The following is a 16,498-nucleotide window of genomic DNA, read 5'->3' as shown; positions in this document are numbered from 1 at the left end:
AGGAGAAACCCAGAGGGTAAGACATTTACAGCATATCTACCAAGTCGGGGAGAAGAGACATCGGTCAGAAGAATGCCAAGGGCCGATGATAGCCTTTACTGAAGCCGACCTAGAATTGGTCCAACATCCGCATAATGATGCCTTGGTAGTATCCCTCCAGGTTGGGGAGTGCCAAGTGAAACGCATCCTAATAGATCAAGGAAGCTCCTGTGACATCATGTATGTCAGATGTTACAAGGAGTTGGGCCTTCACCCTGATGACTTAGAACAATCCAGCGGCCCGATGGTCGGCTTTAATGGAACGCCGACATGGCCACTGGGCGCAACAAGCTTGGAGGTGCAAGCCGGCACTAAGAAGATCCAAACGGAATTTCTGGAAATTGACACGCCCTCACCATACAACATCATCTTGGGAAGGCCGTGGTTGCATGCAATGGGGGCAGTTCCCTCAACGTTGCATCAACTACTGCGGTTCCCAACAGAGCATGGGATTGAAGAAGTCAGAGGGGATCAACTGCAAGCAAAAAATTGCTCCATGACAGCAATGAAATCCACCTGTAGTATACGGGAGCCAAGGAAAGCAGAAGTTGAAGATGAGGACATGGAGGTCCTAGAAGACGTCGGGAAGGAACCAGCCGAAAAGAGCGAAGAGGCGCTAAAAAAAGTTTTCGTCCAAGAGGACGACGAAGAGCGTTTCTTTCTTCTCGGCTCAGGCTTAGCTAGAGAAGAAGAGAAAGAACTGGAAGATTTTTTAAGGGCAAACATAGAGGCGTTCGCCTGGACACCTTATGAAATGCCAGGCATTGACCCCGAGGTCACTTGCCACAAACTGAATGTCGACAGATCGGCAAAACCTATGATTCAACGAGCCAGAAGACCGACGTTGATGCACGTCGAAGCAGTAGAAGAAGAGGTAGACAGACTCCTGGAGGCCAGGGCCATCCGAGAAGTTCAGTATCCAACATGGCTGTCCAACACAGTAGTAGTAAAAAAGAAGAATGGCAAATGGAGGGTTTGTGTAGACTTTACTAGCCTCAACAAAGCTTGCCCCAAAGACAGCTTTCCTTTGCCCAAAATCGACCAACTGGTAGACGCCACTTCAAGACATGAAAGGATGAGTTTTTTGGATGCATACAGAGGGTACCACCAGATTGCCATGTACCCTCCAGCTTTCCTCTAGTGATGCCTTTTAGTAAAGAGCTTATGTATAGGAGACATAGTTGTTTTGTTTTACTTCTTTTATAGTGTATATGGGTTGCACTCCCTTGATTTTCTTGTAAGTCTTTACTAATCGAAAAAAATAATGAAATCTTTATATATGTTATGATTCTTTTGTCTGTAATTTTAGCTATCAAATGCTAAATTGCTTCAGTGCACATTATATGCTCTATTAGCAATTGAGTAATTCTTTTTGCTATTCATCTTTGTTTGCATAGGATGATTGCAGATCCTGCATTTTTATACAGGCTGCTTCTGGAGCAGGCTGCCACAGTTGGCTTCTCTGTTTGGTTGGAATTGAAAAATCGCAAGGAGAGGTGGTTATTTTTTTCTAACTTTAAAAAAATTGTAAAACTCCTCATGATGTGCTCATTTGGATATATTGACTTAATAATAAATGTTTGCTTTACGGTTATGGTAGGGATTAAGCAGGAATGGGATCTTGCACTTGTTAATGTTCTCACAATAACTGCATGCAATGCTGTTGTTGTGTGGTTGCTTTCTCCTTGCAGTTCATATGGAAGCACATTCCGATTTGATTTGCAAAATACATTGCAAAAACTTCCAAACAATATGTTTGAAATGAGCTATCCACTTAGACAGTTTGACTTGCAAAAGAGAATCCATTCTTTTCTCTACAAGGCTGCAGAGTTGTGTATGGTTGGATTTAGTGCCGGTGCAGTGCAAGGTGCTTTGTCAAATCTATGTGCTAGTAAAAAGGAGGGAAGGTATACAATGTTCTCTGGATTTTTTTTCCCTTTTATTATTTGTTTCATTAATAATGTTTCTAATGTTCTTGAATATCTTTTCCATTCAATCAATGCCCTTTTTGTCTTAAATCAATTTTCCCAAATTAAATTTCGGCAATGATTACTTTATCTGGCAGGTTATCTGTGACAATTCCTACTGTGAATAATAATGCACTTGGTTACGGGGCTTTCCTTGGCATATATGCAAACCTGCGTTATCAACTGTTATGTGGAATTGATAAAGCAATGATCAACTGTTTTGATGTTATTGGAGTGCCACTATTTTTCAGTACAGCCTTGAGGTTTGTGTTTCCCTTCATAATAAATAGTTGCGGATGTGAATCTGTTTGCTGCATTTTTTTTTTTTTTTTTTCTTCTCTGTTGGCCAAGGCTTAATGTGGTTTGAGTTTGATATCTTATGGGGTTTGCCTGTTGATATAAATTAGTTGCATAGACGTCTCGTGTTTTTTGTCCATCTGGCTCTCTATGTTATATGGGCTCTTCAAAATAAATGTCGGCAATTTCCCTTAGAATTAGAATATATAGTCGTAGAAATAGATGCAAGCCAATTAGAATGGGGAACAATACTATTAGCTAAACCTAGCAAGTATGATAGTAAAAATAAAGAGCGTATTTGTAGATATAGTTTTGAAAAATTTAAAGAAAAAGATACAACCATGACCAGCTTAGATTTTAAAATATTAGGCATAGTATATACAATAAACAAATTTAGATTATTTTTACACAAGTCCTTTACAATTAGAACAGACTGTGAGACTATAATTAGATTTCATAATAAACTCAATAAGCGTAAACTTAGTAGTAGAAGATGGGCAAAAATTTTAGATTGTATAGTAGGATAAGGATATAAAATAGAATTTGAACATATTAAATGGAGTGATAATAAATTAACAGATTGGCTAAGTAGGAAAATTTATTTAGAAAAAGAAAATAACCAGTTTAATTTTTGTGCAGATAATGGAGAACAACAAAACAATGAATTTTGGGAGATTTGCTCTTCCCATTTATGAAGGCAAAAACAAATTCAAACCATTAACAGGAATCGAGCTAGACCCAGTTCAACGGTGTCTTTTAGATAACCTTTGGAACAATATCAATCACCTAGCCAAATGTTTGTCAGCCTTAAACTCTCTCAGTATATATTTTTCAAAAATCCAGAATAAACCTTTATCTAAGAGCTTTTCCTTCTATGTAGTAGCAAAAGGAACCAAGCTTGGTATTTACCATGACTAGGTAGAAGTTGAACCTTTTGTTGAAAAAATTCTCGTACCTCAGTTTAAAAGATTTTATGATTTTGAGTCAGCCAGTACATATGCCTGCAGACAAATAGGAACCAGATACTTTATTAGCGAAATAGCTAAAAATTATCTGAACACATTGAGCAAGATGCAGTCAACTATTCTTGCTACTAGTGGAGTTTCAGTTTGCCAGATAACAGGAAGCAGTAGTACTAACCCTCGGCCAGATTCTCAAAATCCTCTCAAAATGTGCAGACATTGTAAAGGACTTACCAGAAATTTCAAGAAAATTATGGATAAAGGCAAAAAGATCAGTGAAGAGCTAGACTAGCTTCGAGACGAGGAAAAACAATTGAGGGCAACCATTCGAACCCTAACCATCCAGCGTAAAAAACTAACTCCAGAAAAAGCACCAACTCCCTTTCCTGACCTAGAAATCAAACAACTTACCAGTGAGGAATTTGAACAATTGAGTGCTAGAATGTATTTCTTCAGCCATTCTATCATTCAATCATTTTGTAAGAAAAGTCGAGAAATAGAAGACCTTAGACCTTATATATATACCTTAGCCGAAGGTAGCATAAATAGTGAGTTAGTCACTATGCAACAGTTTCTTCAAGACCTCTCCATAGTAGGAGTTCAGTGCCTTGGTATGGCATATCAATGGACTTATCTTTATGAGGATGAAGAACAACCCTGTTTATAAGAAGAAAGATGTATAGATAGGCTAGAATATTTTGAAAGATGTCAGTGTAATCTAGATTTCAACATCTGCTTTTGCTATCTAGCAACTTTTAAGCCACTAGAGATAGAGATTAAAGGCAAAACGCGTCATCTAACAGCCGCACAATTGTTAGATTACGGCTTTGTTTCTAGAATAATTTTTTCAGATCCAGATCAAACAAATAATTTTGAAAATAAACTTGCTCATTCAGTACTTTGTGTAATGGAAGAGCATCACCCGTTTGTAAAATTATTAATTGATAGCAAACTACCAGAATGGAAAGGAATAAGGTGCATTCCACCTAAGCATAAAATGTACCTTTGAGGAACTTCGACATTTTCAGGATACTTCTCAATCGGAGACCTTGGCCATGTAGAAAATTTTCACTCAAAGATCAGCTAAATAAATGGAGGAAATTTGCTAATAATCCTTTATTAGCATATAATGGAAGCTATGGTAATCTCATCTGCGAAGATAGAAATCAGAAGATATACTGCAATTTAGCCATTTTAGGTTTTCCTTTCAGCAAAAAAATATTTATAGATGAAAGCCGGTACCCCAACTGCCAGCATAGTATCTCTCATGATTCACCAATATTGAAAGAAGAAGGTAACCAATGGGAGAATGAACCAGATAATAGGACGATTTTTACAATCAACTCTCAACAACAGATCTTGAAGATCTTGAAGATAGAATGTATGGGTGAAAAAAAAAAATTACTTGTCAATTTACTCAAAATGTAAATATATTGCCTTTGTACCCAATGTGAGTTCTCAATAATATAAATATTTTTTTTGATATTGCCAAATATATCAACTTTTTAATAATAATTAAATTTTAAAATATAGATATATAAGCTTATAAAAATACATTTGCCAAAGCAGCCTTAAATACAAGTGTACATTTTTTACGAAAGCAGCCAGATTTACTTTGCCAATAGCCCTCATTGTACTAGTTGAAAAAAATAAAATAAAACAAAAAAAATAGCCCTCTTTGCAATAAATTATAGTAATTGTACTGACGGGAGATTTGGGGTCCACACAGTAGGTCCAGATAGACGACACTGTTTGGGTCAGGTCAATGTTTATGGACATGTGACCTTTTATATGTATTGGCTCCGTTCGGTAGAGTTGTGAAAGAGTGATTATAACTTATAACCTAACAGTTTATACCTTATAATTGTGAACATAAATTGATTTTTGACTTATAAATTAAGCTTCTCCTCCCCCACTCAACGAATAAATTGATTTTTGACTTATAAAAAATTATAAACTGTATTGTTAAGTGAAACCAAACACATCAAAATAACTTAAATTAAGCTAAAAGCTAAAATAAGTTGGAAATAAGTACTACAAACATAGCCATTGCTTCGTGGGTTTGAATTACCTACATAAACAGGAGATATCTGTCTGAAGGACATGCCTGGATTATGTCTTTTGTTTTGGGGGGTGCTATGCTAATCTTCTACGCACGATGGCTTGCTCATTAACTGGATATTTGTTATATTTGAAAAGGTATTGTCTTGGATCCTGGGGATGGTGTTAGCCACACAGTGCCAATTTACGAAGGTTATACCCTCCCACATGCAATCCTTCGGTTGGACCTCGCTGGTCGTGATCTAACAGATTCATTGATGAAGATACTTACTGAGCGAGGGTACTCCTTCACCACAACAGCTGAACGGGAAATTGTCCGTGACGTGAAAGAGAAACTTGCTTATGTTGCCCTTGATTACGAGCAGGAGTTGGAAACTGCAAAGAGCAGCTGCAGTGGAGAAAAGCTATGAACTTCCTGATGGGCAAGTGATCACTATCGGAGCAGAGAGATTCCGCTGCCCTGAAGTTCTATTCCAGCCATCGCTCATTGGAATGGAAGCTGCTGGAATCCACGAATCCACCTACAACTCCATCATGAAATGTGATGTTGATATCAGGAAGGATCTCTATGGAAACATTGTCCTTAGTGGTGGATTAACCATGTTCCCAGGGATTGCTGACCGGATGAGCAAGGAAATCACTGCCCTTGCTCCTAGTAGCATGAAGATCAAAGTGGTGGCACCTCCTGAGAGAAAGTACAGTGTCTGGATTGGAGGCTCAATCTTGGCATCTCTCAGCACATTCCAGTAGGTAAATTATGTGCCTTCAACACAAATCTCTCTCTCTCTCTATATATATATTTGGTATGACATGTATATGCGTGACAAGTTTTCTTATATCCTTGTTGGGTAGCCATGAGGATATGGAAAATAAGGTTGAATCTTAGCATAAATGGTTAAATGTTTTCTCAGTTCTTATTGTGGTTATGTTCCGTTGCTTATGCTCTCAAAATGTTGCAGATGTGGATATCCAAGGATGAATATGATGAATCTGGTCCAGCTATTGTTCATCGGAAGTGCTTTTGAGCTGGGTGAAGAGAATGCCCTCGTTGTCTTTTTCTTTTCAAGGTCCTGTGTGGCTTGTGTCATATGTGAGTTCAGTACAGTTTAGTTTTGAAGCTTGGGATTGTAAGTTTGATTACCATAATATGCAATTGAACTAGGTCTTAGGAGCCAAACCATTATTTTCAGTGGGTGGCGGGAGATGAATCTTAGTTATTCAACTTGTTTGCATGTTTTAAGATGTTTCAGAAACAACTTTTTTAGGTTCTTTTTAGGAGAGAAGGCAAGTTTTATCATCCTTTTTTTCTCGCTTTATGGGATTTGCGAGTTACTCTTGTTTGTTATTGTATGAGTTTTTTATTTAAATATATCCGTCTACATTAAACTGTCCAAAAGGTCAAACTGTATAGTTGGTGATCTTTCTTCCTCATGATGTGGGTTAATGCTTATCAGTCGATGAATTTTTGGTTTATTTGACTTACTTGTCAGCCTACACAGTAAACTGAAACTGTCCTCCAAATGGATGAATTGCACTCGTGATCTTTCTTTCTAGACACTGGTTAACATTCATCAGGCGATGAATTTAGGGTTTGTAATACATTTTTACGGGTTCCCACCCGCTCAAAGCATTGAACATGGGTGCCTCGTGTTTCTCTTGCTGTGATTGGGACATGGTGACATTTTAATCTTCAATCTTTCCTTAATTGCGTGTGGACTTGTTAGACATGCTTTATACTTCAACCATATCTCGCTTCTGTTTTGGGCTCCGATTGGTTTCCTGTCCGCCAAAGGGTTTTGGATATGTTGTTTTCTGTTGTGCAATTGCTGACTAAATATTCATGGAGTGTTCTATGCACATTTTGGGTCCCATTGAATAAATAATTTCAAGGCTAAACTATCATTTGGTACCCTTAAACTTTGGTCTTTTTGTCTTTTGCTTTTTTCTTTTGATAAGCTTGGCCCCTAATCAATTCGTTAGACTATCAGATTTATGATCAATCAAATCCCACATTACAAAAATTAAATGTTGAAAGATTATATTACCTAATTAAGTGATGACCCGAAAGAAAAACAAAAGAAAGAATTTTTTTTTCCTCAAAAAAAATGGAAGAAGAAAAGACTGTATCTACCTATTCATATATCTAAGGGCTGTTTAAGATGATCTAAATAAGTACATTTTTTATTTTTTTACGAAAATATGTGCAGAAAAGTAGAGAGGTGATCCGATGGAAAAAAGATTAAAAAAATAATTATTTTGTAGTAGTCAAACTTAGCTCTAGTAGAAAAGGTTGCCAAACTAATTGGGAAAAAATAAAAATAAAAAAATAGAGTAGTGTTTAGAAATCAAGAGCTTGCAGTCCCTTGAACAAAATCCAAGCTCCAAGACCAAGGGCTTGTGTCATATGTGTTTAGTTTCTCCAACAACTATGATTGGGAGATGTGGGATGGAGAAACTGAGATCGAAGTCACTTGAATTTTTGGTAGATACCTGAATGAACCCTGAATAGCTAAGTATGTTAAAGCGCCAACAAAGATTAGTAATACTAAAATTCACAAGCAGTTAAACGTGCTAGGTTTCTCTTCTGCGAGTTTCGCCGCCACGGTGCTTGGTCTGTCGCCAATGGTGGGTAACCCATTACTGTTCCATTGAGAATTTCCATTGAGAATTTTTGAGAAAAATAATAATGAAAATCTTCCTCACCCTAACCTTAATCCTAACCCTAGCCCTAGAGATTAACTTTTTTTTGGGTGTTAAATACCAACATCATCATCATTAATAGATACAAAAATCAGAGTTGCTTAGGTCTCATTTGATAATATCACTTTTTCACTTAAAAGTCAAAAAAATCACTAAAAAAATAAAAAAAAAATCAACAACTTATACCAAAAAGTCAAAAATTCTCTTTTTCTCTACTTTTTAAATATCATATCGTAAAAAATTAAAAAATCATTTCAAACATATTAATTTGTTTATATCATATTTTAACCAAAAAACTACTTAAAAAAATCTATTCCCAAACGAGGCCTCAGGATTTATATATCCATGTGTTGATCGGCTTAATTAGTAATGCCTCATTCAACAAAACTCCTCGAAAAAGGGATTTTTAAACAAAATAAAGCATTTTCATCCAATAGTAATATGTACAAGGACGAAATAATCTTCTCGTATAATCCTGTTGATCAAGTTTGCACTCCTCCAAACGTTATCGTTTTGCTTCCTAAAAACACAAACGTGAGCTAGCCGACCGGTGTGTGTCGGATATCTCTCCGATGCCTAAGTCAACAAATAGACAATAGACAAAAAACTCTGTGTTTTAAAGAGTAAAAATTGTGATACCTGTCCATAGGTCCTGCTATAAGCTTTTATAGTTTCCGCCTGACACAATCCTAGTAGGACTTCAACTCTCTTTAGTAGAATCCTCCTAGAAATCAAAAAGATAATGCTTATCTTTTTACACCATCCTCACTACTTAACCAAGTGAGATGATCCTACCACGGTTAGGAAGCAAAACAACCTAGCTAACCCTACCAAACCTTACAACAGATTTAACCGCGTTCACTTAGCTCAGTTTTGCCTTGTCCCGTCATCCAGCTCGGTTCTCTTCCACCTACATCTCGGTTCAGAGCACCAAGACCAAGCTACTGGCACACAACCTTGGCCAAACAAACAGGATCAAGGACCGGGTTATGTAAGCCATTACCTCAACCCATAGCTCGGTCTATTTCCCATCTAGTCCTAGCTCGGCCCATGTTTAAACATAAATTACCCTCTCAATTGCCCCTTATTTCCATCTGCAACGCATGATTTGGGATTATTCTTCACCAGCCAAGCTAAAACATCCAAGCCAACCGAACTAAAATAAGTAACTCTACCGAGATTAAAATATTTAACCCCACCGAGTTGGGTTAGCTCGGTCTTCAGTTCTGTACCTGCCACAACACGTGGCTTCACGTACCCAACATTATGTTATGTCTGTGACACGTGGCACATATCTATTGATTCTTTAAATTGCGACAGTCATCCCATGTTTATAAAAAAACATTTGAAAAGTCCCGCCGTTTTCATACCTATTCAAAACCCATTTTCTGAATCACACCCTCACTGTTCATCTTCTTCCCTTTTGTACTTCTGAGACCTGCTCCTGCTTCTGTGCTCCAATCTCTTCCCCTTTACTTGCTCTCCTGCTAGCTGGGTTTTGTTCTTACGCTTAAAACTCGTAAGTTGCTCAATACCTCTTTCTGATGTTCTTTTGTACTCATTTCTACACTTTCATTTTTTAATTCATTATATATATGCATGTGTATCCATAACTGAGTATTTAAGAAAATACCACCACCCAAAAAACCTCATGCTTGCACCCAAAAACTCACAATCCAAATTTCAAATCAATGTCAAACACGATTTTTGATCCAAAAATCGTGTTATGATCGAGCTAGTAACCTGTTTGCAGCCTTCAAGGTTGTATCTGATGGAACTAGGACGCACTGATCACCACCCGTGCTAAAAAACAATGAGTTTGGCCTTTGCCACATGGCCAAACTACGAAATGGTCCGCAACCATTCGCAGCCGAGCTAGGCTTTCTTTTAAATTGCCCTTTTACTTAGCCCGGTCCAGTTGTCTGAGCATAACACTTCTTTATTTTCACTTTGCAGACTTGACTAGGTTGGCCAGACACACCTTTGCACCTTGTCCCTAGGCAGCTTTGCTCAACTGAGCCAACCAAAGCCTCAATCGCGCCAATCTAGGCCACTATGAACATACTAACAATTTTATAAGTTAACATGGGTAAATACCGGCTCCTAGTGAATTCGCCTGGAGCCATGGCCAAATTTCACCGAGACTACAAAATTCCTAACGACGTCCATCTCTCTTTAGCCAAGCTAGACACCACACCTTGGGGTAAACCGGGCTTTGTTCCTTTCACCGTGATATCCATCGTAGAAGCCGGGCTTTGGTTCCCCGTTCAACCCCTCGTATGCGAATTCTTCAGGCAGACAAGACTGTACCCAACCCAGCTCTCCACCAATACCTATAGAATAATAAATGGCATTGCCGAGCTAAACCGTCGGCTCGGCTTCAACCTCGAATTGGCCTAGCTATTCCACCAATATTCGCTCGGCCAAAATGACGACGGGTGGGTGTACTATTTAAGGGTAAGAAGAGGTTGAGAAAAAATAATAAAAAACACGCTGGATAAAGATTTAAATGACGATGACTTCCTTTGGGTTTCTGGAAATTTTGAAGACTAGGAAGCGCAGATACCGGGCTACAATATAAATTGGAATAAAGAAACTGCTGGTAAGAATACTCCGGTTCAATTTTTCTTTGTTGTTCTAGCTTACTCACCGTGCTAACCCTTATCTTTCTTTTGTGCAGACCTAAACCAGCTTAAATCACATTACCCATACGCCAACCAAGACGCTCTTCGTGCCGCGCTCTGATACCATCATCGTGGTTGGGCCGAGCTGCTTAACTTCGAACCGACCTACCGGTATAGTAAAACGAGGAAGACCAGGGTGACTGACTTTCTTCTTGAACCATCACTTGAACCAGATCCAACTCTTTCCCAAATCAACCTGATCCCTCTAACAGAAGAACAGGAAATGGCAAAGAAGAGAGTTGTGCGAGCGCTTATCACTGAGCAGGCCCTTGGTGAAGTGTAAATCGGGCTAGAGTCGTCTGGCTAACACCGCGAAACCGTGGTCGCCCTTCCAACTGCCAGGGCCTCCACATCTCGGCTGAGCAAGCGTGCACGAACTGCTTCGACCGAGCTGCAACGCCTGGTCAATGAGGAGGACACCATGCTTCCTGAAACCACGCTACCGAGCCCTGAGCTCGTGTACTTTGACCAAGCAAGCCCTTTAGAATGTGCACAAAAAATAACTTACAAGAACCGTGCTATATCCATCACAGACTCGGTGGTTGCTGAGAACGACCACACGCTTGCCTTCAACCTTTCCAAAAACGTATGTCTACCACCAGACATGGAGCACCACATCCACTTGACTGAGCTAAAGGCCATTTGCTCGGCCACTAAGTCATTGGTGCTTATAAGTGCTCCACTCTATTTGTTTTCCATTTTACACAATTTGTTTGCTCGATTTTAACATAATCACTATCTCTCCTTCTGCAGGCCATGTAGAAAAACCACATTGCCCATAAGCACGTGTTGGAGCTTCGTAAGACAGCGCGATTGGCTGTGGCGGATGCCAGCGCCAAGTCGGCCGAGCTAAATGAAGCCAAGTAAAGAATTACCGAGCTCGAATCTGAAAATGCACGGCTCACCGAGCTGGTCAACGTGGCAGAAGGGGACAAGCAAAAGGCGCTGACCGAAATGAAAGATCGCTATCTACGCGAGCTGGCCAAGCTCGAAAAGAAGAAAGATGCTGAGATCACCGAGCTAAAAACCGTGGCTACAAAGAAGGGGAGGCCACCTATGTCTTGCAGTGTGAAGCTACGAAGGACATCTTTTTCAAATGTGGATGGAAGGTAGCTATTATGAAGCTCGGTCAGGGACAAGAAATCGAGATCTTCCAGAACCCTCCCCCTTGCGTCATTCCAAGTTACATGGAGGACTATGCCAACGTCATTCAACAGAAATTTCTCCAAGAGGGGGATGAGGAGGATGGATCCCCTGATCCAGACAATGCCCCACCTGCAATCAATTTTCACGGTCTCCAGACAGCTCGAGTGGAGCTACCGGTGTCAAGTACGATTAAAGGGGCTCCTGTGACTGACCTACCCGCTGAAATCGGCCTACCGCGTGGCGAAGCTCGAGTGGATCTGGATGCTGACTTGGACGATCTTTTCGCTTGATTTTGTTTTTTCTTTTGATGTTTTGCTTTCAGTGAAATTGTAACTGGGCTCAAGCCCCTCCTCTTGTAATGAACGTTTCAAAATGGAATGAAATCTGCTAGTTTTCCCAACTCTTTGTTCGGTTCATGCCCTACTTTTTGTAATTATCTTCCAATTTTAATTGCAAAAAGTTTGAACTCTTTGCACGGTTGCTACTTTTTAATGTCAAGCCAGACTAATTTAGCTAGGCCTTACCTAATCTTGCTAACCTTTTTTGGCCGAGATTGTTATCTCGGTCCAAGAACCCGAAAAAAATGTTTGTCATACTTGCTAACCTTCTTCAGCCGAGATAGCCTAGATCCTTATCTCAGCTGAAGATAGCTAAATGTTGGTCAAACCTACCAACCTTCTTCAGCCTAAATCCTTATCTCGGCTGAAAATAGCTAAATGTCGGTCAAACCTACTAACCTTCTTTAGCCTAGATCCTTATCTCGGCTGAAGAGAGATAAATGTTGATCAAACCTACCAGCCTTCTTCAGCCTAGATCCTTATCTCGGCTGAAGAGAGCTAAATATTGGTAAAACCTGTCAACTTTCTTTAGCCTAGATCCTTATCTCAACTAAAGAGAGCTAAATGTTGGCTAAACCTGCCAACCTTCTTCAGCCTAGATCCTTATATCGGCTGAAGAGAGCTAATGATTGGTCATACCTGCCAACCTTCTTCAGCCTAGATCCTTATCTCGGCTGAAGAGAGCTAAATGTTGGTCAAACCTACTAACTTTTTTCAGCCTAGATCCTTATGTTGGCTGAAGAAGATAAAGTGTTTTGGTCAATCCTACCAACCTTTTTCAGCCTAGATCCTTATCTTGGCTGAAGAAGAGGATCGAATGTTGGTCAATCCTGCCAACCTTCTTGATTGCCCCTAGTTGGCAATGACTAAAAATAACTTTTACAGTAGAAAGAATTTTGCTAGGAAAACTACTTGCATTATTTGAAAAAATAAAAATTACAAGTATTTTAGGAAAAAGCTGAAAATAAAATAGTTTGAGATTGGCAGTGTTCCATGGCCTGGGAATAGCTTTGCTAGCTCCATCTTCCAAGTGATATGCCCATTTTCCTGCTAAATCGACCACTTTGTATGGTCCTTCCTAGTTAGGTCCTAACTTGCCATCTCCAGGTACCAAAGTGTTGCCCATTACTTTGTGCAGTATCCCATCTCCAATCTTGAATTGCCTCGAATGCATTGTTTTGTTGTATTTTCTGGATAAGTCTTGCTAGTATGAGGCAATGTGAACTAGTGCTCTTTCCCTTCTCTCTTCTGCAAGGTCGAGTTCCAAGGTTATGGCTTCTTCATTCAAGTTTGGGTCAAAATTTTCACTTCTAATAGTGGGGAGGCCTACTTCCAGTGGGATTACTACCTCCATGCTGTAGGCCAAGGGAAAAGGCGTTTCTCTAGTTGACCGCCGAAGTGTGATACGATAAGCCCATAAAGCATGAGGAAGTTCCTCAGCCCACTTGCCTTTTGCTCTCTCTAACCTCTTCTTCAAACCGTCTAAGACGACTTTGTTGGAAACTTCCGCCTGGCCATTCGCTTGAGGGTATGTTGGTGTGGAGTTGTAGAATTCTATCTTGTACTCTTCGCCAAAGCCCCTGAAGATTTTTCCATCGAACTGAGTGCCATTGTCGAATATTAAAGCCTTGGGTATGCCGAATCAAGTGATGATGTTCTACCGAACGAACTCCTTAAAGTCTTTCTCTTTTATAGAGGTGAGTGCTTCTGCCTCCACCCACTTTGTGAAGTAGTCTGTTGCTGCGAAAAAGAACTTTTTGTTGCCGAGTGTAGTTGGAAGTGGTCCCACTATGTCCAGACCCCTCATTGCGAAGGGCCACAGGGCTCGTCAATGGTAGAAGCTCTCTAGTTGGTTGATGTATTTGGTGTGTGAACTTCTGACATTTCTCGCATTTCTTGACATAAATCTCTGAGTTTTCTTGCATGTATTGCCACTAATATCCTTGTGAAATTGCTTTATAAGCCAATGATCTTCCCCCTTGGTGGCTTCCGCAAACGCCTTTGTATGTCTCGAATAAAAACGCCTCGACCTTGCTGGGATGGACACATTTTAGGTAAGGTCCTATGAAGGATTTTTTGTACAATACTAGTGATGGAGAGAGCTAAAATCGCTATGATTTTGCTCTAATTTTGTTGGCTTCTTTATTTTATTCAGGCAAGATGCCATCTTTTAAAAATATTATGATGGGATCCATCCAGGATGGGCCTAGTTTGGCACAACATGTCTCAGCTGCTTCGGGTTCCTTAATACTTAGCCTAGGTAGGAAGTCGATTAGTAATGGGTGTGGGATAGATGTATCTGCGATTGAAGCAAAACCTACCAACTCGTCTACTCTACTATTTTTCTCTCGGCCGATTTGCTCTATCCAGACTACTTCGAACTTCGTGATCTCCTTTCTGACTAACTCTTGGTACTTAGCTATCCTATCATCTTTTGCCTCGTAGTCGCCTGAAATTTGGTTTACTACCAGCTGGGAGTCGCTATATACCATTAGCTCTATGGCCTTCATGTATAGTGTTGATTTTAAGCCTGCTAATAGTGCTTCATACTCCACATCGTTGTTGGATGCTGGGAAGCCAAGGTTGACTGCATGTTCAATTGTTAGGCCATCCGGTGAGATGAGGACTATGCCAAGTCCTGCACCGTGCCTGTTAGATGCTTCATCCACAAAGAGTTTCTATATCTCTCCGACGAATAGCTTCCAGCAAGTAGAGGGATCGAATGATGTTTTGGGATCATGGGTGCTACTGATGTTTTTTTCCAGGTCGATGTCTGTTGTTGGGGTTTGATCTTCACTGTCTGATTGCCTCAAGTCTTTACTGTTTGATGAGTCCCTGCTGGGAATAACATGGTCCATTCCTTTCTTCCGATCCTCAAACCTGTATGGCTTTCCATATAGCTGGGCATCAAACATTGGGGGCTGCGCCGTTCCCGCGGCATTTTCCCCCCTCACTTCAGTTACGTCGGTCAAATCGATCGGGCAAACATGATGACTTCCTGGTGTAAACTCAGCTACAAAGTCTGCTAAAGCTTGGGCTTTTGTTGCGATTCTGGATTGAAACTTGATATTGAACTGCCCCAATTCCACTGCCCATTTCAAGATTTGTCCAGAAAAATCCGCCCTTTCAAACAAAGCCTTTATGGGAAAAGTCGTTAAGACGATCACGGTGTGGGCATGGAAATAGTGTGACAACTTTCTTGAGGCCATCATCAAAGCTAAGGCCAGCTTTTCCAATGGTAAGTACCTTGTTTCAGTGCCCAGCAAGGTCTTGCTAACATAAAAGATATGCAGGTGCTGGATTCCTTCCGCTCTAACCAACACTACACTGATTGCATGCTATGACACTGCTAAGTACAAAAAGAGCTCTTCTCCTGCTACCGGGGTTACTAACAATGGAGGAGAGGTCATGTAATCTTTCAGGCTTTCTAGGGCGCGGTCACTCTCATCATCCCATTCAAATTTGGCCTTCAATACTTGGAAGAATGATCGTCATCTATTTGACAACCGACTTATGAACCGGTTGAGCGTGGCTGCTAGGCCAGTGAGATGTTGTACTTCTTTGACTGTGTTGGGCCTCTCAAGATCTTGGATGGCCTTGATCTAAGAGGGATCAGCTTCTATACCATGGTTGGTCACTAGAAAGCCCAGGAATTTTCCTGACCCTATGCCAAATGTGCACTTTGATGTGTTTAAACGCAACTTGTGAGATTTCAAAATTTAAAACATTTCATCTAGGTCCCTGAGATAGTCCTTCTTATCTTTGCTTTTGACCACCTTTTCATCTTTGTAAGCCTCCATTGTTCTTCCTAATAATGGTTCAAACATTTTAGTGACCATTCGTTGGAATGTAGCCCCTGCGTTTTTCTGGCCAAAGGGCATGACCTTGTAACAGCATAGTCCTCTGGGTGTTGTAAATGATGTGACCTCCTGGTCCGGTTCGTACATAGCCATCTGATGGTAACCTCGATACGCATCCAGGAAGCTAAGTCGATTATGCCTTGTTGTTAGGTCTACCAGTTGGTCTATCCGTGGTAGGAGAAAACTGTCTTTTGGGCATGTCTTGTTGACTGTTTTGTTGTCCACTCAAACGCGCTATTTGTCGTTCTTCTTTGGAGATCCACCTGGGATAGTGCACTTCTTTGATGGCTCCTGCCTCTAGCAAGTTTCCTACTTCTTCTGCTACTATCTCTGCGTGGTGGAGTGTCGATCGGTGAGTCCGCTGAATAACTGGTCTGGTAATTGGGTGGACATTAAGTTGATGGAAGATAAAATTTAGGTCAATGCTAGGCATGTCGTATGGTG

At 40.3% G+C, this 16,498-nt stretch overlaps 2 pseudogenes across 2 annotated transcripts in view; both read left to right on the top strand.

The window, feature by feature from the left end:
• Positions 1–1,181: 1,181 nt before the first annotated feature.
• LOC145804108 (protein RETICULATA-RELATED 1, chloroplastic-like) overlaps positions 1,182–16,498 on the top strand; it is a 48,518-nt pseudogene continuing 33,201 nt past the window's right edge. The window contains exons 1-3 of the transcript XR_014345713.1: positions 1,182–1,534; positions 1,640–1,946; positions 2,105–2,269. The product of XR_014345713.1 is annotated as a protein RETICULATA-RELATED 1, chloroplastic-like (transcript). The remainder of the gene's footprint in view (positions 1,535–1,639; positions 1,947–2,104; positions 2,270–16,498) is intronic.
• LOC114306796 (actin-100-like) lies at positions 2,946–6,722 on the top strand (annotated as a pseudogene). The gene is made up of 3 exons (XR_014345983.1): positions 2,946–3,099; positions 5,465–6,076; positions 6,286–6,722. The product of XR_014345983.1 is annotated as an actin-100-like (transcript).

The sequence above is a fragment of the Camellia sinensis genome, chromosome 12 (assembly GCF_055761805.1).
Source record: "Camellia sinensis isolate YWXY chromosome 12, ASM5576180v1, whole genome shotgun sequence".
In the NCBI taxonomy this organism is placed as follows: domain Eukaryota; kingdom Viridiplantae; phylum Streptophyta; class Magnoliopsida; order Ericales; family Theaceae; genus Camellia; species Camellia sinensis.
The sequence above is the reverse complement of the archived record's forward strand: the minus strand, read 5'-3'. Positions and strand labels throughout refer to the sequence as shown.